The sequence below is a fragment of the Equus przewalskii genome, chromosome 1, assembly GCF_037783145.1.
Source record: "Equus przewalskii isolate Varuska chromosome 1, EquPr2, whole genome shotgun sequence".
Taxonomy (NCBI): Eukaryota; Metazoa; Chordata; class Mammalia; order Perissodactyla; family Equidae; genus Equus; species Equus przewalskii.
In genome coordinates this window covers 100831010-100856821 of record NC_091831.1, presented here as the reverse complement: position 1 = coordinate 100856821, position 25812 = coordinate 100831010, and the positions used below count along the sequence as shown (strand labels likewise).

Here is a 25812-nt window from a genome sequence, read left to right as displayed (position 1 = left end):
TCATCTCTCTCTTAGCTTCTTTGTGCATTGTTAACAATGCTACCTAAATCTCAGGCCAAGCCAAATTCTACCCACTTGAATCTTGAGCCCCATAAAATTTTCCTCTCTTAGTTTAATGGGAACTCGGCCCAGCTAGTAAAAGAATCAGCTCTGGCAGATGAGACAGCTGTTCAGAATGGCCTTCTCACTGGGTATTCCAGACTACAGGCTCAACGCTTGATTGTGAGTCTTATTTCCTATAAGTTAATATCCTGAATCTTTAGCATTGCTCGTAAGGACCTGCATTCTCTAGTTTTTACAATTTCATCTTCTACTAGTGTCCATGACCAACTCTACCCTCTGGTCATAGTGAACTTCTTACTTTACAGTTGCTATGATCTGTCTAGTCCCTATTTCTTAGCACATGTTGTTCTCTCTGGAATGATCCTTCTTTTCTGCTCCTCATGTACCAGGAGAAATTCAAGCTATCCATGAAGAATCTTCAAGGCATCATGACCTTTTTGAGTTACAGCTGTTTGCCTCTCATCCTCGTTCCCTCTCTCTCACATTTTTCTTTTATTTTTTTTTTTGGTGAGGAAGATGCACTCTGAACTAACATCTGTTGCCAATCTTCCTCTTCTTTTTGCTTTAGGAAGATTAGCCCTGAGCTAACATCTGTACCAATCTTCTATTTTGTATGTGGGTCACGAGTAGTGTATGTCCATGCCCAGGATCCAAACCCGTGAACCTGGGCCTCTGAAGAGGAGCACACCATACTTAACCACTACCCCACGGGGCCGGGCTCATCCACATTATTTTTCAAGCATCTACCGTGATCGAGGCATAGTGCTGGTACCGGTTACAGTGATTAGCAGAAAGATGTGACCCTTATTTTCATGGAAACTCTGGTCACCTTTGCTTCCCACTTCCTTCCATACTGCCATTGTATTTGGATCACACCACATCAAACTGAAGTTACTTATGGTCATGTCGATATTCATAGGACACAGCAGGCACTGCATAACCAAAATCATGCTCGATTCAACATCACAGCTTTTTACCGGGCACAACACTTAAAGGTTTATTGAATTAATTTTTTAATCTATAATATCAACATAGAGAAGGGAAGCCTCATCTTGAATTGATAATCAGGAAGGTAATTCATAAGCAAAATGATGAACAATAAGGTTGAAAGTACTGGCTGGGATGCTAATTATCCCAGACTCTCTTCCCAGGATCCAGGGCTGGGTCTCTGATTGAGAGGGACAGGCCCTGCCTGCAGAGAAGCATTCCAGATGCTTTGGCTCATCTTTATAAACTCTGCTCACTCCTGTCGCTCTGCTCTGCTGATGATGGCCTTACATTATTAGTGTTGACTTTCAATTAGTGTCAGTTTTCCAAAAATAATATTTTCAGGAAGCTTCTATTCAGATTCCAAACCGACTTGCCACTGAGATGAAAATGTTCAGAGAGATTCCAGCCACCTTCAGAGAAAAAAGCTTTGAAAAAAGTAAACAAGCAAACAATACGTATCTTTCTAAAAAAAAAATTAATCACAGGTTTTTTTCCCCTTCTTATTGGAAATATGAAGCTGATGGTTTATTGCTCGATTTTCTACAATGATTCTATAAAGTCTGGATACGATAGTGCAAAAGGAGAGTCCCTTTAGACAAAAGAAATTCCTTCTAAATTGGATGAGGAAAAAAGCATATGATTATGTTGATTAAAGAAACAATTGAGAAATTCTTTTTCATTTAGAGTATATAATTATTGCTGAAAATTCAAGAGAAATTCAAGTGAGGGTCTATATGGAGGATAAGGAAAAAAATATGTGTGTGAGTGTGATATACACATACACATAAACACAATATATACACAACACACATACAGAGATATATAGACGCATTCATATGTATACTAATTAATATCTGTCTGCAAGCCACAACAGAATATGAATGCTTTTGTCAAATTCCATTTAAAAACTTTTAAGAGGATACAAAGAATTTAAGGCAACGGGTGAGTCATGAAGTAACTTATTTTGTTTTCCTACTGCTCCTAAATAAGTACCATATTTTTAGTCATGATATTAACTTATAATAAAAGCTGATTACATGTAAGTGTGTATACATATATCTTGAAACTCAAATATTTAAAAACTAGAATTTTACCTACTCCACCATGTAGATTTTCTACACATACATTTTTTAGGAGGCCCTCAAAGGACATTTTGTAGTCATAATATATATACATATATATATTCTACTTATAAGACTGTATTATAAACAATAGCTGTTGAAATGATCTTTTTGAAGACAAATGATGATCGTTACAGAAAATGGGCTCGCACCAGCTTAAGAGCAGGACATCTGGATCTCAGTTCCGCCCTTGGCATTGACAGTCTATCTGACCTTAAGTCTTTCCCAGATTCCACTTTTTTCCTCTGTAAGATGAGGCAGCCATCCCACTCTACCCTCTTCATTGAATTGTGTGAAGATAAAATTACTAGTTAACACACACGAAGACTTACCGTAGGCTGAAGACTGCACCATGCGCTTTCATTTCATTTCTCTCTTCGTCTTGACAGCCCCCCAGAAATAGGTATTATTATCATCTGCATTTTACAGATGAACTTAGGGGATAATGAGGTAAAGTAGCTTGCTCTGGGTGACACAGCTTGAAAATAGTAGATACAAACTTTGAAATAAGGTCTGTTTGTTTTCAGAGCCTGGACTCATCCTCATTAGCTCCACCTAGCTTACGAAGAAAAACACACCCCTAAAGCATTTCAAACAATTGAAGCACTAATCAACGTGCACAGTCAGTCCGCAGCAACCCCTGTGCCCACCATCTGGTTGATGCCAACCGAAGGCAGCACTATACTTATGCTCAAAGTTTTTATTTTACAGGGAGAAAGATTCTCATTATTTAGAGACATGCTTGGAGCCACCCATCATCTGATCTACGATGTCGAGAGGTTTACGGTGAGATTTTATCCTTGCTATAGAAAGCACGACTAAAATGTAAAAGTTGATGGAAGCCGCACGTTACATACCCTGGATTTCATGCATTTTAGGTATCTCACAAATAAGTTGATTGCAATTCTGGGTTTTAATTCTGAAGGCAAGGGCTTTCTCTTTGACAGGAATCGCAGAGCAGGGCATTAAGTGCTGCCTTTTACGAATTTTCCGGGACACAAATCCTTGCCATGTGGTGCTGGATATGAGTGCAGTTTACAAGGAAATCTGACTCCTTGCCCTGTGTGGATCCTGTGCTACTAAGCCGCCCGTGTCAACTGTCCAAAGAAGACACAGTTTTGTGGATGTCAAGACTCATAAAGCATCTCCCCAGGGCTAAATTATTTCCTCTGAGAAACAAGGCCAGGCTTTTTGAGAAGTACATCTTCTCAGCTAGCTTCTGTGGCTCTCAGAAGAGAGTGTTCTTCTAGCTAGGAAGAAGATTCTGGAGAGTATACAATAAAGAAGTGTCATGAGACATGTAGGGAAGGAGGAACAGGTGTGATAAATTGGATCATACTTATCTTTGAGTCCAGATCACTAGCATCTCTATGACAAACATTTTTTAAGAAGAAGTTTTCAGTGCTTGAGTTTCTTTCTGGAGTGGTAGAGAACCCAAATGCTCAACATCAAAGAAAGGCATGGTTAGCTGGGGAAAATAGGGTAAGCCACACACCATCACTATGACTGGAGCAACATGAGATGGACGTTTAACATCATCTTTCTGGTCTACCATCTGTCAAGCGCGTAGCTGCATAGGTCATCTCTACCTTTGCATTACCGCACTCCAGTCTCCCTGTTCCACAAACTCATGGGTTGTAGTTTATTTTAGGATGAAAAAGTACCTGAGACTGAGATGAGGCTTTCATCTTTGTTGTTTTGTCAGCATGTCTGTGACCTTTTAGCATTATCATAGATCTTGAGGGGCGCCCCCATGTGTTCAACTGTAAACAATGAGTTTCCAATGAGAAGAAGAGAAGGACTCAGGTTCTCACTCCCAGCGTTGCATGGAGCAGCCTCAATCCTAGTCATCCAAGCTTGGAAAGCTTGAGAAGAAACTAGTTCATTTTCCTTCTTCTTCTTTGGTCCTTTTGCCCAGCTCAGAAATAAAATGACTGAATTAGAACTTTTGGTTTCAATAGGAATCAAGGCCAAATGCAAAGTCAACGCCTCTGTGAGTCTTTCCCATTTTCCACTGAAAAGTTAGTTTCTTTCCCTCTGTGCTTCTGAAGCACTTTGTCCCCAGGACTCCTAAAACACTTCTAATATGAATTTGTGATTACTTTTTGTATGGCCATCTCTTCCACCAGAATGTGAGTGACCTTATGGGCATGGACAGAGTCATACTCACCCTTGTGGATCCAATGCCTAACAGAGTAGACATTCAATAACTCTTTGGTGAATAATTGAGTGCATTTATTAATCAATCAGTGTATGAACAGTCTGATCTGGGGAGGAATTATGTCAAGGCTTATTCCTTCATTTGAACCTCTGCCATATTTAAAGTGTAGAAGCAAGGTATCTCAACATAATCAAGGCCATATATGACAAACCCACAGCTAATATCATTCTCAATGGAGAAAACCTGAAAGCTATCCCTCTAAGAACAGGAACCAGACAAGGAGGCCCCCTTTCACCACTCTTATTTAGCATAGTATTGAAAGTCCTAGCCAGAACAATCAGGCAAAGAAAAGAAATAAAAGGGATTCAAATTAGAAAGAAAGAAGTGAAACTGTCACAGTTTTCAGATGACAAGATTTTATATATAGAAAACAATAAGAATCCACCAAAAAACTTTTAGAAATAAGAAAAGATGGGCCGGCCCAGTGGCACATCGGTTAAGTGTGCACGTTCTGCTTCAGCGGCCCGGGGTTCGCCGGTTCAGATCCCGGGTGCGGACACGGCACCGCTTGGCAAGCCATGCTGTGGTAGGCATCCTACATATAAAGTAGAGGAAGATGGGCATGGATATTAGTATTAGCTCAGGGCCAGTCATCCTCAGCAAAAAGAGGAGGATAGGCAACAGCTGTTAGCTCAGGACTAACCTTCCTCAAAAAAAAAAAAAAAAAGAAAAGAAAAGAATATGGTAAAGTTTCAGGATACCAAATCAACATACAAAAATCAGTTGCGTTTCTATACACCAAAAACAAAGAGCAGACAGAGAAATTAAGAATACAATCCCATTTACAATTGCAACAAAAAGAAGAAAATACCTAGGAACAAACTTAGCCAAAGAGATGAAAGACCTGTACGTTGGAGAAGACACAAAGAAATGGAAAGATGTTCCATGCTCTTGGATTGGAAGGCAACATAGTTAAAATGTCCATGCTTTCTAAAGCAATCCACAGATTCAATGCAATCTCTATCAAAATTCCAATGACCTTTTTCACAGATGTAGAACAAAGAAAAATGAAATTTATACGGAACAACAAAAGACCCCAAATAGCCAAAGGAATCCTGAGAAAATAGGACAAAGATAGAGGTATCACACTCCCTGACTTCAAACTATGCTACAAAGCCATAGTAATCAAAACAGCAAGGTGCTGGCACAGAAACAGACACACAGATCAGTGGAACAGAATGGAGAACCCAGAAATAAACCTTCATAACTCTATACAGCTAATTTTCAACAAGGGTGCCAAGAACATACAATGGAGAAAGGCAAGTCTCTTCAATAAATGGTGTTGGTAAAACTGGACAGCCACATGCAAAAGAATGAAAGTAGATCGTTATCTTACACTATGCACAAAAATTAACTCAAAATAGATTAAAGACTTGAATGTAAAACCTGAAACCATGAAACTTCTAGAAAAAACATAGGCAGTACTCTCTTCAACATTGGTCTTAGCAGCATATTTTCAGTACCATGTCTGACTGGGCAAGGGAAACAATAGAAACAATTAACAAATGGGACTCCACCAAACTATAAAGCTGCTTCACAGCAAAGGAAGTCATAAATAAAATGAAACGACAACCTAACAATTAGGATAATATATTTTCAAACCACATATCTGATAAGTGGTTAATATCCAAAATATATAAAGAATTCACATATCTCAACAACAAAAAAAAACCAACAAGCCGATTAAAAAATGGGCAAAAGATCTAAACAGACATTTCTCCAAGAAGATATACATATACCCAACAGGCATATGAAAAGATGTTCAACATCACTAATTATCAGGGAAATGCAAATCAAAACCACAATAAGATATCACCTCTCTCCATCAGAATGGCTATAGCTAACAAGATAGGAAATAATAAGTGTTGGAGAAGATGTGGAGAAAAGGGAACTCTCATACACTGCTAGTGGGAGTGCAAACTGATACATCTTCTACGGAAAACAGTATGGAGATTCCTCAAAAAACTAATAGAACTACCATATGATCCATCTATTCCACTGCTGGGTATTTATCCAAAGAATGTGAAGACACGAATGCATAAAGACATATGCACCCCTACGTTCATTGCAGCATTATTCACAATAGCCAAAACTTGGAAGCAACCTAGGTGCCCAGCAAGGAACGAATGGATAAAGAAGGTGTGGTATATACACACAATGGAATACTACTCAGCCATAAGAAATAATGAAATCCAGTCATTTGTGACAACATGGATGGAGCTTGATGTCAAATACCGTATGATCTCACTCATAAACAGAAGGAAAAACAACAACAAACAAACAGAGACAGAGATTGGATTCGTGGTTACGAGAGGGGAAGGGAGGAGGGAGGAGGGTGAAAGGGATGATTAGGCGCATGTGTGTGGCGATAGATTGTAGTTAGTCTTTGGGTGGTGAACATCATGTAATCTACACAGAAATCAAAATATAATGATATACACCTGAAATTTATATAATGTTATAAACAAATATTACCACAATATAAATAATCAATCAATAAAATAAAGTTCAGTGTGAGGTCTCTAAAATTTATAACAAAATAGCATTGATCAAAAATTTAGGGGCCAGCTCCGTGGACGAGTGGTTAAGTTTGAGCGCTCCGCTGCAGCAGCCCAGGGTTTTGCTGGTTCGGATCCTGGGCGCAGACATGGCACTGCTCGTCAGGCCATGTTGAGGCAGCGTCCCACATGCCACAACTAGAAGGATCTGCAACTAAGATATACAACTATGTACCAGGGGGGATTGGGGGAGAGAGAGCAGAAGAAAAAAAAAAAGATTGGCAACAGTTGTTAGCTCAGGTGCCAATCTTTAAAAAAAAGAGAAAAATATTCAAAATCTTTTTTATTTATTTTAATTATTTATTATTGACTCGCCTACTGAAATATATGTCCAATGAATGCAGAGACTATATGTCATATGGATTATACTTCTGGACCTCAGATGCTAACACATAGCAGAGGCTGAATAAGTGTTTGTCGAATGAATGAATAAATCAGGGAGTAAGTAAACAACTTCAGCAACATTAATGGTACCCAGTGACTACTGATCTCTTAGAAGGCTACCCTTGGGAATAAGAGGTCTCTAGGGGTTTCTTCCAGCCGTCTAAAGACTTAAAAGTACTACAGATTAATTTGGGGGGAGCAGCTTTCAGAACTATTGATGGCTCTTGAATTCCATATAGGTTTCTGTGTTTTTTAGTTTTTAGTTTTTAAGACTTTATACTTTACAGAAGTTTTAGGTTCACAACAAAATCAGAGGAAGGTATAGAGATTTCCTATATACCCCCTGCCCCCATACACGCGTAGCCTCCCCCATTATCAATGTGCCCACCACAATGGCACATTTGTTGCAACTGGTGAACCTGCATTGGCACGTCATGATCACTCAAAGCCATTTTTGTTTTAGCTCTCCTGAAGACTCCACGGAGACAGAGGAGAAAAAGTCTATTTGGTTTAGGGCCTGAAACAGTATGTGTTACATAGTAGGTCCTCAATTAATATCTGCTGCTTAAATGAGTGACTTTCTGAAAGTACAGGGTTTTCAGTGGTATGTTGTCTTCCCTTTTCCCAATCTGGTCTGAAAGGTCATGTTCTTGAGTCCCAGAGCCATCTGTTCACAGTGTCTTCTGCTATGCCACTGTCATCCGTTGAATCCCACTACCTATCTCTGTTTTACTTTCTATGAGTAGATGTAGATTGAAGAATGATACACACTTTATCTACTCCCTTCTAATGATTATTAATAGACTATTAAGAAAGGGTTTTAAAAGTCACCCTTTCCCAGGGGGCAGATATTTATCCAATCATAGGAAAATGAGCATCAGAATATAGTAGCTGAGTTGGTAGTCTCAGCCTATCTAATGAGTCTGTGTGATAACTCATTCCTTTAGTCACAGCTCTGTATTAGACAGAAGCAATTGTTGTTTGAAAAATAGAATCCAGAACCAGGATTTCTACATTTTCATTCATAGCATAGAGGAAATGGGGGAAAACATGTAATTCCATAGAATCATTGTTCAAAGAAAATCTCTATTTATAAATTAGAATACCAAGGATTGCCTGAGTTTTTGCACAAAGGAGAAATTAACTCCAGATATGAGGTTCATTTAAAATTTTCCATTAATTGGAGAAGTAATCAGATTCATAAGATTTAGTATAAAGGTATAACATAACTAAAGGAGGATGGTCTGGGGGTGTATAAAGCGCTGGATTAAATTTCTACTTCTGTGTCTTCCAGGAGGAAAGAATTTCACTCTGCTCAGCTTCACTTTCTTCATCATTAGATGAAGTCAGTCACCTTTCATTGAGGTTTTTGAGTAGGTCAAAGATGAAAATATCTCCAAGAATGTTTGGCACAGGTTTACTTCACCACCCTTTCTTTGGAAGAAAGGAATCACTTAGATAAAAGTCTTTTTGAAAGATTCTGATAGATAAACAGGATGACACAGCTGATCATTTTAACAAAGATTAAATAGAAGGAGAATCAGAGAAGCAAATTGAAATTTGGAAATTATCAAGTTTGGGGGTTTTCAAATACTTTAACCAAGAAAACATTTATCTAAATTAAATATTAAATATTCTACATAACCTCACATCGCATCAAACAAATGAGGTGGAGCTGCTGTGATGGAAGCCAACCTCTGGAACTCCTCTGCGGAGCCTTCAGGCACTGAGAGCCACTGTAAATCTTTCACTCATGTGATCTGACCCTCAGTCACCCACCAATAAATTTTGAGAGTAGATGAATGATTCAAGTGGACTTAAATGACTCGTCCAAGGCCACTTCGTTCATTAGCAGCAGTATAGGAAATAAACTTAGTGCTCCTAACTATCACTCTGGCACTCCTTCAATCATGCCATACTATTGTAGTCCGGGTAGGCTAAGCTTTGCTCCAATAACAACAACACATTTCCATGACTTAAATCCATGGTTTATTTCTCACTTATGTGACACGTCCATCTTTAGATTTGTGAGGGGCTCTTCTCTACAAAATCCTCACTCAGAGACTCAGGCTGATGAAGGCTCCATCATTGGGAGTCTCCCATTGCTGTAGCAAGGGCAAGAAAGTGGTGGAGAACAAAGCAGTTCTTTTACACAAAGAAGACACACGTGTCTTCCCCCATTGGTCAAAGCAAGTCAATGGACACATCTCACGCAGATGGGGAAGCACAAACCTGAAAAGACAAGAAAAAAGAATGGCAGACACTTCTGCCACAGTCATTGATTATTGATGTCTTTCTTTTTAATTTCATATTCTAAAACTGGCTTAGAATCAATTACATTAAAGCTTCATATTATAGTACAAGAACATAAACAAATATTTAAGCAAAGTTGTATCACAAGTATAGAGTTATATATGCATCTTACAATAAGAGTAGCTATATCTAATGTCCAAGTCAATTGGAAAGTCTGTTGCCTCCAACTAGTTGGGTGCCAGAGGAACAGTATAACTTGGATGCTGGAGATGGGAAAAACATAACGGGCAACTTTTTAAAAAAATCTGTGAACTATTGCACAGAGTTATCAGTAAGGTTGCTTTCGTTGCAAGGAAGAGAAACTGTTTCTAACTAGTGTGAGGGAAGGGAGTTTATTGAAAGGCTATCAGGGATCAAAGGAAGCTTGATGAGGCAAGTAGATCTCAGATCTGGCTGCTATTCCAAGAAGGTGTATACACTGTTGAGGTACAAAGCAGTTTCAGAGGCCAGGAAGCAGGAACCACAGACAGAGTTTTGAAGCTTGAACAGTATGGTCAGGATGCAGTGAAACGCACCTATTTTCAGTCTACTGAAAATTCACTCGACTCGAAATTCACAACCTAGGATGAGAGCCTCCAGTTACTCTAATTCTGTCTCTTGGCTGAGAGACTATTTCCATGGAGGAAGGGGAGGAAATAAAGGAGCTCTTCAGAAGTGGAAAATGATATTGGGAAGTCTAAAAAGTGATAAATGTTCACCACACATAGTTAGGAAAAAATGTGCTGGTGCTTGCAGGGGCTCACGCCCACCTCCATCGAACCAAGCTTCTCTCCCTCCTACCCAGCAGATGCACTGGGTTAGCCCAAGACTGGACTGCACTTCCTCTCAGCTTCTGGTTCCACTTCTATAATTTCATTTCAAAAACAGCTATTCTAGCTTCACTATCTACTTTTCTTCTCTTTCTACTTGCAAACTTCCAAATTCCTATTTTTATACTTATATCCATATGATCCTTGAATCTAGAAAAGGGGGAAAATACAGACTCAAACGTCTTTTGAAGGATTAGCCTTACCTATAATTTATTACTAGAGGAGACTTCATTGTTACTGTTTCTGTATTTCTTTATGCCACTCAATAAAACTCTACTACGCAGATATTTCTCTAAAACAGACCGCTTCATGAAATTAAAAGAAAAAGAATCTCTTCACAAAAATGCAAGTTCCATAATATCACAGAGCATTTTCTTCTCATTTAGATTTCTTCTGATTCATTATTCCATAGCAGAGGAGTTGTGGCTATTTTGGAATTTTGGCCAATATGCCAAACCACTTATGCTGATTTTAAACTCCATTATGATGCATATGCTTGTCTAAATAAGAAATGTACTTGAGTAGAAACTTTCCCCCTAGAAGTTTCCCATAAAGTGGCTCAGTTCTTAACTTTAGGGTAAAAAGCTTCCATGCTTTTAAAATTGTCTCTTTCATGATTGGAGCATAATAAGAAGTCACAGTTTTTTAAAATACTATCTCATAATGAAAGAAAAAGCAAAATAGAAGTGATGAAAGACTCCTTTGCAAATGCCTATTTTTTTTAAATCTGGAGATGACTTTCTAGATTCAAATTCCTCTCCTAAAATCTCCATCATCATCATCACACACTCTTGGCCTAATTATTTGAAGGACTGTTCTGTGAAAAAGTTAGAAAAGATACTGGAAGATCAAGATCCCAAATTCTCTGAAACAGTCTTTAAAAATTAAAGTTAGATATATATTGAAGCCAATGAGATTAAATGTTAATCAGTGAAATTTTATCTATCTATCATCTATCTCTCTGTCTATCTATCACAGGAGTGAGCTTGTCTTGTCTTTTCTTTTCACCAACAATGAAAACTTTAGCTGTATTCAATAACATTACAAGAAAAACTTCTCTGGTGCCAACAGTTTCTTCTGAGTCAGAGAAGCTCAATTGTCTTTCCTCTGGTAATAAATGATAATAATTAAAGGCAAATACACAATAATTAGTCACACTAGGTTTATCCATCTGGTGTACCTGTATCCTATCACTGTGTCTTTGAAACAGATGACAAGCAGCATATTGCAGCACATCCTGCTAATGGGTCTAAGTGGAAAATGGGGAGGGAAAGAGGTCATTGAGAAAAAGGTCAGCAGCAGAGAACAAGAGCATTATACTTTTTTTTTGAAAGTGGTCATTGACCATTTAGCTCTGTATCCTCCAAAAACATATGTGCTTCCACATGATGGCTGCAAACTACAGAAGCTCACCAGGCCTGAGAAGGTCTATAATACTGTTAATTTAATTGCTGTTTGAATCACAATCACCATGAACATCATCGTAGCTATTCATTGCTTGCTTACTATCAACCAGGTACTGTGTTCCATTTCAAAAATGCTTTTCTCTACTTCTGAAAATCTTGCAAAGCAGATACCAAAATCACCCCCAATTTCTAGCTGAGAAATTGAGTTGAGGAGAGGTTAAGCAACTTCTACAAGACTATTTTATTCATCAGTACTGAGCCCAATTTTAAAGAAAAGACATTTTTGGAAGATTTAACAAAGTATATTGGAGCTGCTTGTCAATTATCTTAGTTGAAGATTGACTTTAAAAATAGCTTAAAATTTTTTTGGCCATGTTTTTATGCACGATATAGACTTTTAGAGCTTAAGTTAATATGACCATCAAGTCCTTCTAAAGGAGATGATGCCAAAAATAAGCATATGAACTGTTTCATATATGAGAAAGGCATATCTTGGATAAGACTATTAAAAGTGCATTACAAATGGATTCTTTTTTCCACACAAATCCAAGAGAGATGGTCATTCATAGGGGCTATTGTGTCTCACATGTATCTTTCAAAGAAGAGGAACAATATTACTCAATTTGGCAGCGGCCCCTATAAACTGAGAAAGACTCACAATATCTCTTTAATCCATCTAGCATCCTCTGTACTTGGTTCACGTAACTCCAACCTCTATTCATGTTTTTAAGGCTTTAAATGCCCTCAATACTCACATTCATATATATAAGATGGGCTGTCACTTGTCACTCCATCTGTTCACTCTGGCTGGATTTGTCATTAACTTTCTGCAAGTAAAGAATGGATATTTCTATCAGCTTTTTTTTTTTTTTTTTTTGCCAAAGGGAAAGATTAGGCACTTCCAAATTATCAAAGATAGCCATCTCATGTTGTCAGTGTTTCTTAGGAAGAATATTCTTCCTTTGTTGTTATTAGGAGATCTGCACAGTATGAGAGGGCCATGAGATGAGAACAGAATGAGGAATGAAAAGGTATGGTGGGCGATAGGACTTCCAGAGTACAAAAAATTTTGTAAGTGCATATTTAAAATAGGTGGAATGAAAATGGCACCTCCACTTGCTCAATATAAGAGGGAAACATGAGAAAAACAAGATCAGGATTTTGCAATCAGTGTAAATTGTTATTCACCAACCATTTCGGAGTCTCAGCTTGTCTTTTGAAGCACAGGGTTCTACAAAAGCAACAGCACCTGTTGCTGACTGTGCAGTCACAGCCTCACCAAGCAATCAAGGCATTCCCATCTGTGGTGAAATTTCCCAATTTTTCTTGTAAAGATCAGATCCTTCATTGCTAATGAGCTAACGGGAGGGATGCAATGTCGTATTCGATTCTGTGGCTGCAGTATAAAGAAGTGGGAATTAAAAATTAAAATCAGCTGAGGTTTTCCCCAACATCCAAGGCTGATGTTTCCCTCTTTCCCGACTTCTCTACTTTGCACAGATTTTCAAGATTTTATTCAAATCAGGACATTAGGCGTATTGGCTTGATTACATTCTTTCTTATGTCTGTCTAGTCATTGGAGGGCAGAAGCCACCTGTCATCTAAGGTGGAGTATTATTCTGGTCTCTTCCTCTTAATTCTACATCCAATTTGATAGCCAAGAACTGAAGATTTTGCACCTTTAATTAGTATGAAGTCTATTTTCTCCTCATCTGCTTCATCCCTACCACCAGTGTCTTAGAATAGATATTTGTTACTTCTCACAGATGTTTTCAACAGCCTCTAAAAAAGTCTTTCCTTGCTCCCCATTCTCCTCCTATACCCTTCAACTTTTAATCCAACATTCAAATTGCTGCCAGAGTTTTCTCAAATACAAGCAGGCTCACAACACTATATTGATGAAATAAGTCAGAACCCCAGTGTGACTTGGTGACTCCTTGTGTCCTGACCGCAGCCCCCACATCCATCTTTATCTCCAGCCCCCTGTCCTCTCTGAATTCCTTGCTCCTTTTTCAATGAAATTTTGCTTTCCTGTGAGCACTGTGCCTGTCCTTGCATTCCGTTCCTTCCCCCAGTGCCCCTCTTGTCTCTAATGCTTTCCTTCCTTGCTGGGAATCTCCTATTCATTATTTAAGAGGAAGAGTGGAAAAAGGTTATATTTCCCATGGTAAAAGCAATGTTGCTCAGTTGTGTTGATTCCTGAGCCTCTGAGCTCAGTAGGATTATGTTGTTGTGTCTGGGGGTGGCGAGAATAGTGCAGAAGTAGATTAGCAATGTCTTCCAAGGGTGGGAAAAGGAGAAGGATTGATCTGGTTAAAATGGTACTCCCTCCATGAAACCTTCTCCAACTCTCCCAGAAGGATTTATCAGCTCACTTTGTGTTTCTGCAGCATTCTGAACTTCTCTATTCATACCACAACTAGTTACTGTAATTAGTTCCAAAAGTATCTGTTCTCTCTGTTAGACTGTGAACTTCTCCCAGGCATACATTAGTCATTGGATACTTACTAAGTATTTGTGATTGAATTACTGGCTACTTGTTCTTTTCTGATCCCACTTTCATGTGTTTCTAGAACAGAGTTTGGCAAACTTCTACAGCCCACCTGCCAGCCAAATCCAGCTGACCACATGTTTGTGTATTGTCCAAATAGAGCCACGCCCAATCACTTATTTAGCATCTACGGCTGCTTTCATGCTATAGCAGCAGACAGAGCTGATGGGCTGTGACAGAGACCCCGTGGCCAGCAAAACCTAAAATATTCACTATGTGGCCATTTACAGAAGGGTCTACTGACCCCAGGTTTAGAGCTTAGGAGTAAAGGCTGAGATCCAACACGTTGTACACTGTTTCTATAGCACAATCTAGAGAACTTCTGCACCATGGAGTACAAAGTATTCTGCCCAAGAGAGAGACCCCCAAGGTCAAAGATGCTTCCTGAATTTCACTGGGTTCCAAAGATTCATAAATAATTTTTTTCATGTATCTTTCTTTTTTTTTCTTTAAAGATTGGCACCTGAGCTAACAACTGTTGCCAATCTTTCTTCCCCCCTGCTTTTTCTCTCCTAATGCCCCCAGTACAGAGTTGTATATTTTTAGTTGTGGGTCCTCCTAGTTGTGGCATGTGGGACGCTGCCTCAATGTGGCCTGATGAGTGGTGCCATGTCCACGCCTAGGATCCGACCCGGTGAAACACTGGGCCGCCGAAGGCAGAGTGCATGAACTTAACCACCCGGCCATGGGGCCAGCCCCTTCATGTATCTTTCTAATCCTCCTACCCTCCTGTGAAAAAAAGAAGATGGTAGCAGCAACAATCCCTGTAGACTTTCACAAAAATTCAATATAATTGTCCATGAAAAGCACTTGGTGGGATTGTGGTGATAAGCATGACATTTGCTTTTTGTCTGTTTTGCTTTCATCATTCACATCAATTCATCTTGCCAGCTCCTCATAAGGAATTAGTCTTTTCCATGTAAATGTGTCAACATCCAGGTGTCAAGATCAGACCCATGACCTTTTTGATTTCTGGTCTCAGGACATCATGATTTACGGAAGCCTGAAGGGGCCAAATCATGTCATCCTAAGTGCTCTGATCTGCATCAAGGTGGGCCTGGAATGGTTCTGACAAGTCAGAACAGCCTTATAGCATCCCCCATCTTGAAAAGTAAAACAATTCTCAAATATCTGAATTGTCAAGTCTCCTGTGGAATTTTTTCTAGATCTTAGAGTGGAAGAAAATTACCCCCTCTTTCTAATAGCCAAGGGTGTCGTAGTTATAGGCTGTGGGGCCAGTCTAGTCTGATGCACATGATTTTTGCCATGGTCCAAGGCCTCCAGGAACTAACCTGGCTAAATAATCTAGCTACCAGAGTTTGGATTCTCAGTTGATTGGCCCAGAGTCAGAAAAAAAAAAAAAAAACAGGCAGAAAAAAGAACAGATGTATTTCTTTTTCCCCCTTGAGCATTATTTTTCTGATTCCATCCTGGAAACCAAAGAAAAACATGTTTTGATTATATTTACAAATTTATCTAATCATCCTGGAATGTTGGACTACATTTTATCTTTGGAAAAGGACATCAATAATGTGCCTTCTGTTCATGAAGCTTGCTAGTCTTCAGGGACTTCCTCTGTGGGACACCAGGCACAAAGGGGCAGCCAGGGCAAAGATGTCTCTCTTCTGCCTAGCAAGTGGCACCCCCAACATGCATGGCTCCTCCCTTGGAGGCCCCAATGCACAGTGGGGTCTTCTGATGTTTGTCTCTTTAACAACAAACATTTATTGGAAGCCTGGACGATTTCAACCACCTTCCAACTGCTGTCACTGCTGTGAGTTTCTCTCCCCTCACCCCATCTATCTTTCTCTGCTACCAGAGCCATCTATCTAAAACACAAATCTGATCATGTCACTTCCCCTCTTAAAAACCATCAGTGCCTCCCCTTTGTTCACAGGATAATGTCTTAAACCCTTTAGTCAGACTCACCAGCATTCATGATCTGGGCCATTAGGTCTCCCTGGCAAATCCATTCTTTTCCTTAAAAACTCAAACTCAAATCTCTTCCCTCGTTCCTTCTATGGTACTCCATCACAACAGGTGCATGTGTTTAGCATTAAAATACTTTAAATGTCAGAAAATAACTGTCAACATAACTGCCTATCTCAGCTGATCGATCTTATGCACCACGAAGGCAGAGACTGTATCAAACCTTTTGTATCATAGCCATCTGACACTATGATTGGCAAAATTTAGCCTCTGTAGAAATATTGAATGAATGCATGCACGACTTGGTGCTCCCACAGATTCCTGACTGCACTTCCCTCTTAGAACCTTCATGTTAGGTTTTAGCAACCAGTCTCTCCTAATAGACTTTCCAATCCTTGAAGGCAGGGATGCTGTGTCCATCACGTCCTCCGCTGTCTCAAGCTTCTACATTTCTGACACACGGGAAAAGCTCAATAATGATTCGTTGAGGACAAGACTAAGATTTAAGTATTAAAAAGTAAGTAGCCCTGGAATCTAATCTTAGGCAACTTTCTCTCCACCTGGATATATGACAGGACTCTGATCTTGGGCAGACAAAATTCTAATATCTGTTTTGAAATTGCTGAGATTTAAGAAGGAAGCATCAAAGTGAAGCATGGCTGTAGGAGAGGAGAAAGAGATCACTTTCAGTGGGAAGGATTTATTTGTTCAACAAATATGTACTAAGCACCTAGTGTATGCATGGCATCTGCTAGGCTCTGGGAAGAAGAGGAAGAGGAATGAGACTTCTTCCCAGGTTTAAAAAATTCAGGACTAAGACAGACCATTGGCATTCCCAGGGGCAGGAGGGACAACAGAGGCAGCACTGGGTGCTGTGGGAGCAGAAGCACAGCTCCTCAATCTTCTGGGAGTTGGGAGAAAGAAGGGGGCTGAGGGGCTGGGCATGCAGAAGTGGACTTGTAATGGAATTCCGCTGTGAAAGGTTGGCCAGCTCCTCAGCACTAACTGGAAACTAGGGGAGAAAATGTGGAAAAGATGACTAGTTGGGGAGTTCCTTCACCAGTCTTGACAAACAATTCTAGGATAGTTACTATTTCTCCTGCTGTTGCCTCTTGGCCCCAAGGCAGCCATGGAAACCATGGACACCAGGATATTGGGGGCTCTGAGAAAGAACCAGAAAGAACAAACTCTGAAGGGAAGACTCACCTCAAACCAACGTCCCCAAAGTGCCCCAGCACAGAAGAGAAAGGAGAGTCAGATCGAGCCCTAAAATCTCCAGAAAAGCCATTCCAAGCCTGGAATGATGAACACGGGTTTGGTGGAGATATAAGGCAGCATCTTCCCCTTTGAGCAGATTTTCATGGATATTGCTGTTTGCTTGAAATACGTGATTGATCCGTAGACTCTGATTTTTTATTTTGGAGAAATCTAAACCTCAATTACATAGGAATTTAGGAAACTCTCAAACTCCTTTTAATAAATGCTCTGTTTCTGAAAATACTTATGTGTACCCTCCAACAGAGCAACTTATTTCCACTCTATTTGCACAGAGCTGAGCAGGTGGTAGGCTCCTGACAATTGTGGGAAAAAAATGAATTGAATTGAATAATTTTATATTTAGCTTTCATTATGTGTTTGGCAGTGAAGTTATAGAAAAGTAAGTTAAATTGGGTATCTCTCTTCAATGAACCGAAAATCTAGTGGGAAGGAAGCTTGAGAGAAGGTAAAATGAGAGTATGGTAAGTACAACTACAAACAAATTTCTGGGGAAATTTTAAAAATGAAGAAATTACACCTTTTAGGGAAATTAGGAGGAGCTTCAAGGAGAAGGTAGCATTTGAAGATCCCTGGTTTTCCTGACATAGATTTAGAGTTACATATTTCTTACTCTTCAGTCTACAAAATGCTTTAATGAGGTGTAAAAATTAGTACTATCCCACAACAATTTATCCCACAATTTAAATTGGAAATTAAAATTTAAAGAATAAGAAGGAGGATGAGAAGAAGGAAAGAAGGAATAACTTACGACGGGATTTATTTTTTACAGCCCACCATTCTTCATCACCATTCTAGAGATTTCTAATAACACCATTGTTGGCTAAAGCTCTGACCACATGGGAAATTTATATTTGTGTATTTAATGGGGTTTACAAAGTCCTCTGCTACAACCTGTTTCACTTGATTCTCCTAACACTACAAGATAGATAGTCCAAGCTAATTTCACATACACTGAAGTTCATCAAAACTCATCTTCCAAGTTTCTTCAACAAGTAGAAGAATGGAACCAGGTCTCTAAACCGAGTCTCCCAGCTCCTTCAACTCCACTCTGCTCTTTCCCATGGAGTCTTGAAAAGTTCTTCAGCTGGATTTACTTTAATAAAAATAATTGCGAAAGCTTCCCTGAAATCAAATTCTATTTTTAGCTAGCCCAAATTGGCCTCCCTTGTTTTCTTTTAACCATCATGCTAGGTCATTTGCAGAGCACTGTTCTTTACTTTTTCCATTTCCAACTTGAAAACAAGGGTTTTGTGTTAGAAGGAATTAAATCCCTGAGAATAGACAGTATAGAAGAGGATACATTAGCTCCCAAAGGAAACAGGAAAGGTAAGAACATTTTAATAGTGTGACTCCATCATCTACGATGGAACAAGACCAAAGCTTGTTAACAAGAACAGAGGTTCCTCGACTTCAGTGTGACAGATAAGCTCTAACTTATGGGTCAATTGATAATGGCTGCCTGGAGTAATGCGAAGAAAGCTGCTGGGCTCAGCATTAAGAGAGCTGTATCAATTCACAATGGCTGCAATAGGCATGGGATTATGCGCATCCATCTCAGGAGATCCTGATTCTGTCTTATTCAAGACTTCACTATGGGTGGCACATGCATAGATGATGATGAGAACAAAGAACTTATACCACTGTTAGCCTCTGGTATCCTATTCTCCTCTAGAGCATCACGCTGACTTCAGGCCTGGAACTTTAGTATCTTTCAAAGTATTTCTTTGATATGTGACTCATTCATTATATACTTGAATATCTCTGCTCACTTTCTACTCCTTTACCTTTTAGGGTTGTTTTTTCTATAAATTTCCTAGAAAATGGTCTAAAGCCAATTAAACCAAGTAAGAGTCAGAATAAGAAAGCTAAATTATCTTCTGTGATGACTTAAATTTTTTTTGGTTCATAAAAATAATACTGCTTCATGTAAAAAATTTAGAGAATACAGAAAGTATAATGAAGCAAGTATTGACCATAATCCTCAGCCACAAAAATATGCATTAGTCATATCCTCTAATAACATTTCCTTTATTTTTTCTGTTTATATATACAATTATTGAAGAGATACTCTGTATATAATTTTGTTTTCTACATTTCTACATCCTAACAAAAATATTTCCCATGGATTATATTCTGAAGTCTTTGTAAGTATGCTTTTTAATAACCCAACTTAACATATTCATACAGAAATCTCAAGTCATGCCTCTAAAAACATACTTCTCCCCAAGTCTCCCAATCTAATAAACTGGTACCACAATCCATTCAATAATGCTTGCCCCAAGTTGAGGCATCATCCATGATTCTTTTCTTTCCTTATATCCCAAGTGGTAAGTCGTGTGATCTATAGCTTTAGAACTCATGCTGCATTCTACGTTTCTCCAGTCCCTAACATCTCTGCCCTGGACTACACCATGTCCTTCAACTGGTCTCTCTGTTTCATCTTTCCCTTCACTCCTCTGAAGTCCATTCTCCATAGAGCAAGCCATAAGATCTTTTTGATAAACTACTTCATGTCCTTCCTCTGTTTAACATCCTCCACCTCCCTTTGTATTCGGAACAAAATCCACATTCCTCATCACAGCCGATGAGTTCCTCCACTCTCTGTGCCTGACTGTCACTCTGCCCATCTCCTCTCCCTCATTCATTATCTGAAATGATCATACTGTTTGTTGATTTGTTGCCCACTTGCTTATTTGTGTGTTTATTGTCTGTTTCTCTCCACCAGCTTATAAGCTCCGTCTCAAGCCTGTGCCTGTCTGCTCATGGAGCGTCTTCCCAGCCTTGAGTGGTGGCTGGCATATGGCTGGCACTCAACCAGCATTTGTTAAATGGATGAATAATATTCCATGACAAATTGTTTTAGCCACCCTTCAGTTTTAAAACATTTACCTACTCCATACTTTCTTCTGGCTCCACAAACATTGACACATCTTATAGCGTTATTCCTCTGGTCCCAATCCCCACTCGTCTAATCTCTGCTGCCCCCCATGGATGGAACTTCAGGATTTGGGGCCATGGCATCCTTCCTGGCCATAGCCAGGAGTCTCCTTCATGTTACCTCCCCTGCCAGGCAGACAGACACGTCACTCTTCCCACTCCTGGATATTCTCCCTGGCTGCTTCCTTTGCTGGAACACTGATTTTCCCTTTGCCCTAGACCCAGGCTTCCATCTCTTCATGAGGAAATCTTGGGTAGTATTATGGGATACAAGATAGAAATAGTGCCTGCCCTCCAAAAATTTACATCCTAGGGATTTAGACAGACAGTAAACAAATAATAGAAATAAAAACATAGCAACACAACGTGATAAAGGGATATGAAGCCAACGTATAGGGAGAGATCAAAGAAGGCATCACTGAAAAAGTGACTATTAAGCTGAGACATGAAAGAAAACTATCATTACACTTAATTGTTAATTTTCCTGTGCTTTGTGGCATATGCTCTTCTTATCATATTTAGGTGCCAGTTTTATTATCTTTTCTCTTAGTTTTTCAGTTGCCAAAGGGCTGATTTCCTGTGTGATTCACAGCATTATGCCCATCTCCATATATGAGGGAGGAGAGGCAGAGAGAAGGAGGTGGGGGTCAGGAGTGGGCAGAAGGAGGGCAGAAGAGGAGTGAAGGGGAGGATGGGGAGGGGAGGGAAGATAGTCTTTAAGGTTAGGTGCTTGCGACTGAGAATTTGACTCTGAACATTTCAACACAAAGATGTCATTTGGCTAACCAGTCTGCTCTGAAACTCAGCAAGGATTTTATTGATGTCAATCACCCTTTGCTTAACCTTCGAATTGGATCACGCCGATGGTTTCTGCATCCTTCTTTGCTTCCATAACTTGCTTGCACTGTATTAAAGTGAAAGGATCGTCTAGTGATCCATCGCGCTTTTTCTTTTTGAAGATAAAGCAGTTGTCTTTTAGCCGGTACAACCTTGTCAAGTCCTTCAGGGCCAGCTCTGATTTGGATTTATAAAGCCCAGTCAAGTCAGAGTTGGCTTCGAACCTTACCCTGTGTCGGGGAGCATGGAAAAGCTCCAAGCTGTGCAAGGCCCTCTGAGCCTGTGCAGATGCTGAGCAAGCCGACCACTCTGGTCTTGCAGCTGACGCCGAGGGCTGATGAGAGGGAAGGTAGAGAGACAAAGAGAGCCAGGCCATCTCCTCCTTTCAGACAGTCTCCCTACAGACTATAAGTAGCAAAGTGTCCTCCTCTCTTTGCTCTTGTCCTTGCTGCTCTGCAACCCTTCCTCATCCTGCAGAGAGCACTGGAATTTTAACACAGCTACCAGACTGCCTGGAAGCCAGATGAGGCTTCGAAGGAGCACAGTTACCACGAGAGCAGGGAAGCTGCCAGCCTGATCCCAGGCACAGAGGAGAAAACCATGGCAACGGTGAGGTAGACGGCAAGGAAGGTGAAGAGGACAAAAGTTGATATTTATTGAGCATCTACTTGTATGAGACTGGCACTCTGTTAGGCAGCTGATGAAGTCTTCTCTTTAAATGCTCACCGTAGCCCTTGAGATCAATATTAATACCTTCATTTCACAGGTGAGAAAGTTGCAGCTCAGTCCTGCTGAATGTCTTGTCCCAGTTCACATCACTGAGATTCAAGCCACTCCGCCCTGATTTCTAGGAGAGCAGCATCAACACCTCTCTATCTACGTTTCTCCAGCATCTAGAATTGCACTGAAAATATAGCAGGCAGTTGACAGTTTCATTGCAGCTAAATGAATAAACTACTGAGCAAAAACACAAACTCCTATCTTCAGATATGTAGTTATTCTTCCCGAATCTGGATGATATTAACAAGTGTGGAGAGAGAGTCCACTTGAGGCATACACGGAGCCAACGTCGGAATCTGTGACCCTGGGCACATCACTGACCCTTTCTGAGTTTCATTTTCTTAGTCTGGAAAACAAAGATCAAGTTACCCACCTCATGAGACCACTGCGAGGATCAGAGGCAATAAGACGGTACAGCACCTAACCCAGGGCCTGGTACCCATGGGTCTTTCCTCATTTCCTGGTGATCACACGGCGTAAAGAGCTGTGGGAGAAAGGTGTGGGACATTTGAGTCCATGCGCTCCAAGGTCATGGAAATTCCTTCCCACCCTGGCCCAGGCTGCCCCTGGTGGGTTTCATCTGGCCTTTCCAGCACATTTGCCCTGTTGATTTCTCTTTTCCTCTTTCCTCTTTAATATCCATGGACTGGAATAGGATCAAGAAGTTCTTCACAGACAGGCTCCAATAAGGTGTCAGGCACTGAGGTTTGGGGCCCTCAACCCTAGTTTTCTATATCAGGGCCAGATTCTCTATTAAGGCTTTGGGCTATTACAACATGGCGGGTGGACTCTTGGATTGAGGGGTAGATTCTCCCAGGGTGGGGCCCACATGATCTTGCTGGTGTAATTCAAGACCCTGAGGACAGTGATGGGGGGTTAGGATGGTCTCAATCCCAAACGAAAAAAAAAAAACCCAGAGATGTGCATAAGGTCGGAGCTCCGGGTCAGACAATTTAGCAGTAATATTTTAAAACTTATATTTCCAAAAAGACATAATTGTTTTCATACAGCCAGGCACATCCCTGAATGGGAAGAAAATGCCATGTAAGGAAGAGGGAGAAACTTCCCCCCGATTATCACCTCCGTTCATCTGCTCCTGGCCCGAGCTGTGTGGGTTGCCATGGTGACGCAGGGCTGACCTCTAACTTTTTACTCTTCCAGGAGCTAAAAAGGTAAAAATGAGCCATTTGGTCTCAAATGAAAATCAACCTCCTTCAGTTAAAAGATGTTAAATCGCTTTCCCTTCGTCAAATCTAATGTTCCGTAGCCAAGTGTAAAAAAAAGAAAGAAGAAGAGCGGGTGGAAAAAAGGGAAGAAAGCAAGCGAAGCAGAGATGCCGGGCTGGCGCGGCGGCCACGGCAGCGAGAGAGGAATCGCAGCCCCGGTGGCTGCAACTTTCTCCCGGCTCACAATTGGCTGCTGTCGCACCTCCTCCGGCTTGCTCCTGCCCTGTGGTGCTGGCTCCAGCTCTTTCTCGCTGCCTGCCGCTTCTGCATGTTTTGCGGTGGTACCTGGTGTGGCTGGTCTGTTGGCTGTTTTTCATGTGGAGGGAAGTTGGGTCAGGAAATCAAAACACTGGTTGAATCCGAAAGCTGTAGTGCAAGCCCAGTATTAGCGAGGTGCCCCATGCGAGAGCCGGCAGGGCACATTCATTTGCTGTGATTAATATGCCAAAGTGGCTTTCTCCAGCACTCGAGGCTGCTCTGCCAGGCTGCCAGGAACGGGACCCCTGGGAGCCGGGAGAGTAGGGCTGCCCAGGCCAGGGATGCCTCCTGTCTGGTTAAACGACCCAGTTAGGCAGGTGGGAGAGGTGTGCAGTGTGCAGTGTGGCTCTGGGAAGCAGGCCTGGGTGCGCTTGGGACCTGGAAACAGCGTGCTGCCCATTTCTGGCTTTCTGATGCATGGTAGGGCAGCTGGAGGGTTGCCCTTGCTCCTCCTTCCTCTTGCTTTTGGTGAGTGGAGGAGCCCCATGCAGTCGTCCACCTGCTGGGGGAGGGGGGTGGGGCTGGCTGTACTTTGGCTTCAAATGATTCATTGGTTTCATTTTGATGCAAGTTTCTAAACATGTGAGCTGTCAAACCTTCCTCTACATGTGAATTACCCTTAATTATAAGCTAGGCAAGAACTACCGATTTATCACCACCAGACTTGTTTTTAATCCTTTAACTTCTCGAGAGTAGTAATATTAAGAAAAATTGGAAAGAGTAAGATCGGATGTAGAGAATGGGCCTCATTCTTATCAAAAAGATTTCCTCACAATATCCCGGAGCAATATCCTAGGTTTTTCAAGAACTGCTTTAGAAACGTCAGGGATCAAACATACCGTGAAAATTAATTTGTGATCAATTTCAAAAAGCTCAACATCAGAATAAACAAAACCAAGTTATAAAACGGTAACTTGGAGGGGGAAAAAATGGTGCCCAGATTCATTCACTCATTCATTCATTCAAAGGACGTACATCCTTTAGGCATATTTCTCCAAACACTGATAGCATTTGCCAAAGACCTACTAGTTTAATAATCCTAAGCTTTACTTATATCACCAGCTTTCTGTGGCAATAAAATTCTCAGACAGAGCCTTTCTCTGCTGGATTCATGACATCTCTTGGATCCTACCTGAACTATGCTGCCCCTAAAATGTGGGAAGAAAGTCTCTTTCATGCTACACACACACACACACACACACACACACATACATGGTCCATATTTCTAATGAGGTCTCCATGGTCATCTTACTCTCAGGGGCCATTGCTAAGCCCACGCTCTGAAGACAGCTTAGTTGCATCAAACTGTTTAATTGGCTGGCATTTTAAAAGTTTAAAGGGTTAATGCTTATAAGGGAAAGCGAAAATACGCTACCGCGAGTGCGTTTTGATCTGAGGTTCAAAACATACATGCAGATGAAAATGGCCAGCCTCATCGCGACACACAATCCCTTTCTCTGCCTCCCCATCCCTCTCCCTCTTCCCCTCCACAATCTTACAGATCTCAGCGCGATTAGAGAGCTGCCGATAAGTGAATGGCCAATGGTATTCTATGGTTTCAGTGTAGTCTGAAGATTAAATCCCTATGAAAATAATATATCTCTTCTCCACTCCCCTACCCCCTCCCTACTAGAAGCAGCTGCTTTTCACATTTAAATGTAGCAGGGGTAACAAGAGCCTCTTTTATCAGCTACTCCTATTCATAAGGCATTAAAATACATGCCGTTTCTTAATCCCTAGTGCAGCTCTAACTGGCTTCAGCTTTGTGCTGAAATAGTACGTATCTTTCAAAAGTAGCTGATGGAAATCATCTTCTAAACCAAATCAGTCTCTTGAAAGCTGCTCTCCCCAAGGTTTACAGTGCACATAAATAGAGCCTGGGACACAGTGTGCGTCCAGCCTCCCCTCTCCGCCATAAAGGGCTTGAGAAACAAGGCTGAAGTTTGTTTATAAGTAGCCCAAGTGACTTGGCAAGCTGCGTCCCTCCCCTCTCTCCTCCTTCCTACCCTGATTCCATACCCATCTTTGTAGCAGCACAACTTGGCACGGCGCAGCGCTACTTCTGGGAAAGGCATTTCTGCATAAGCCAATCAGCATTTGCTGAGCAAGGTCACTTTCAGAGGCAGCTCTGAAATCTGAAGGCAGATTCTC

The 25812-nt window shown here is 40.8% G+C and overlaps 1 long non-coding RNA gene across 4 annotated transcripts; it reads right to left on the bottom strand.

Annotated features, from left to right (window-relative positions):
• Nucleotides 1-9303: 9303 nt before the first annotated feature.
• On the bottom strand, nt 9304-25584 carry LOC103550100 (uncharacterized). Of its 4 annotated transcripts, none has more exons than XR_011539957.1 (5): nt 23606-25584; nt 23258-23341; nt 22551-22661; nt 12621-12692; nt 9304-9569 (listed from the first exon to the last, which is right to left on the bottom strand). It is a non-coding gene; the product is annotated as an uncharacterized lncRNA (long non-coding RNA). The 4 variants fall into 4 exon arrangements; XR_011539958.1 differs by having other exon boundaries at nt 25161-25256; XR_011539959.1 differs by lacking the exon at nt 23606-25584 and having other exon boundaries at nt 9304-9603; nt 23258-23558.
• Nucleotides 25585-25812: the final 228 nt, after the last annotated feature.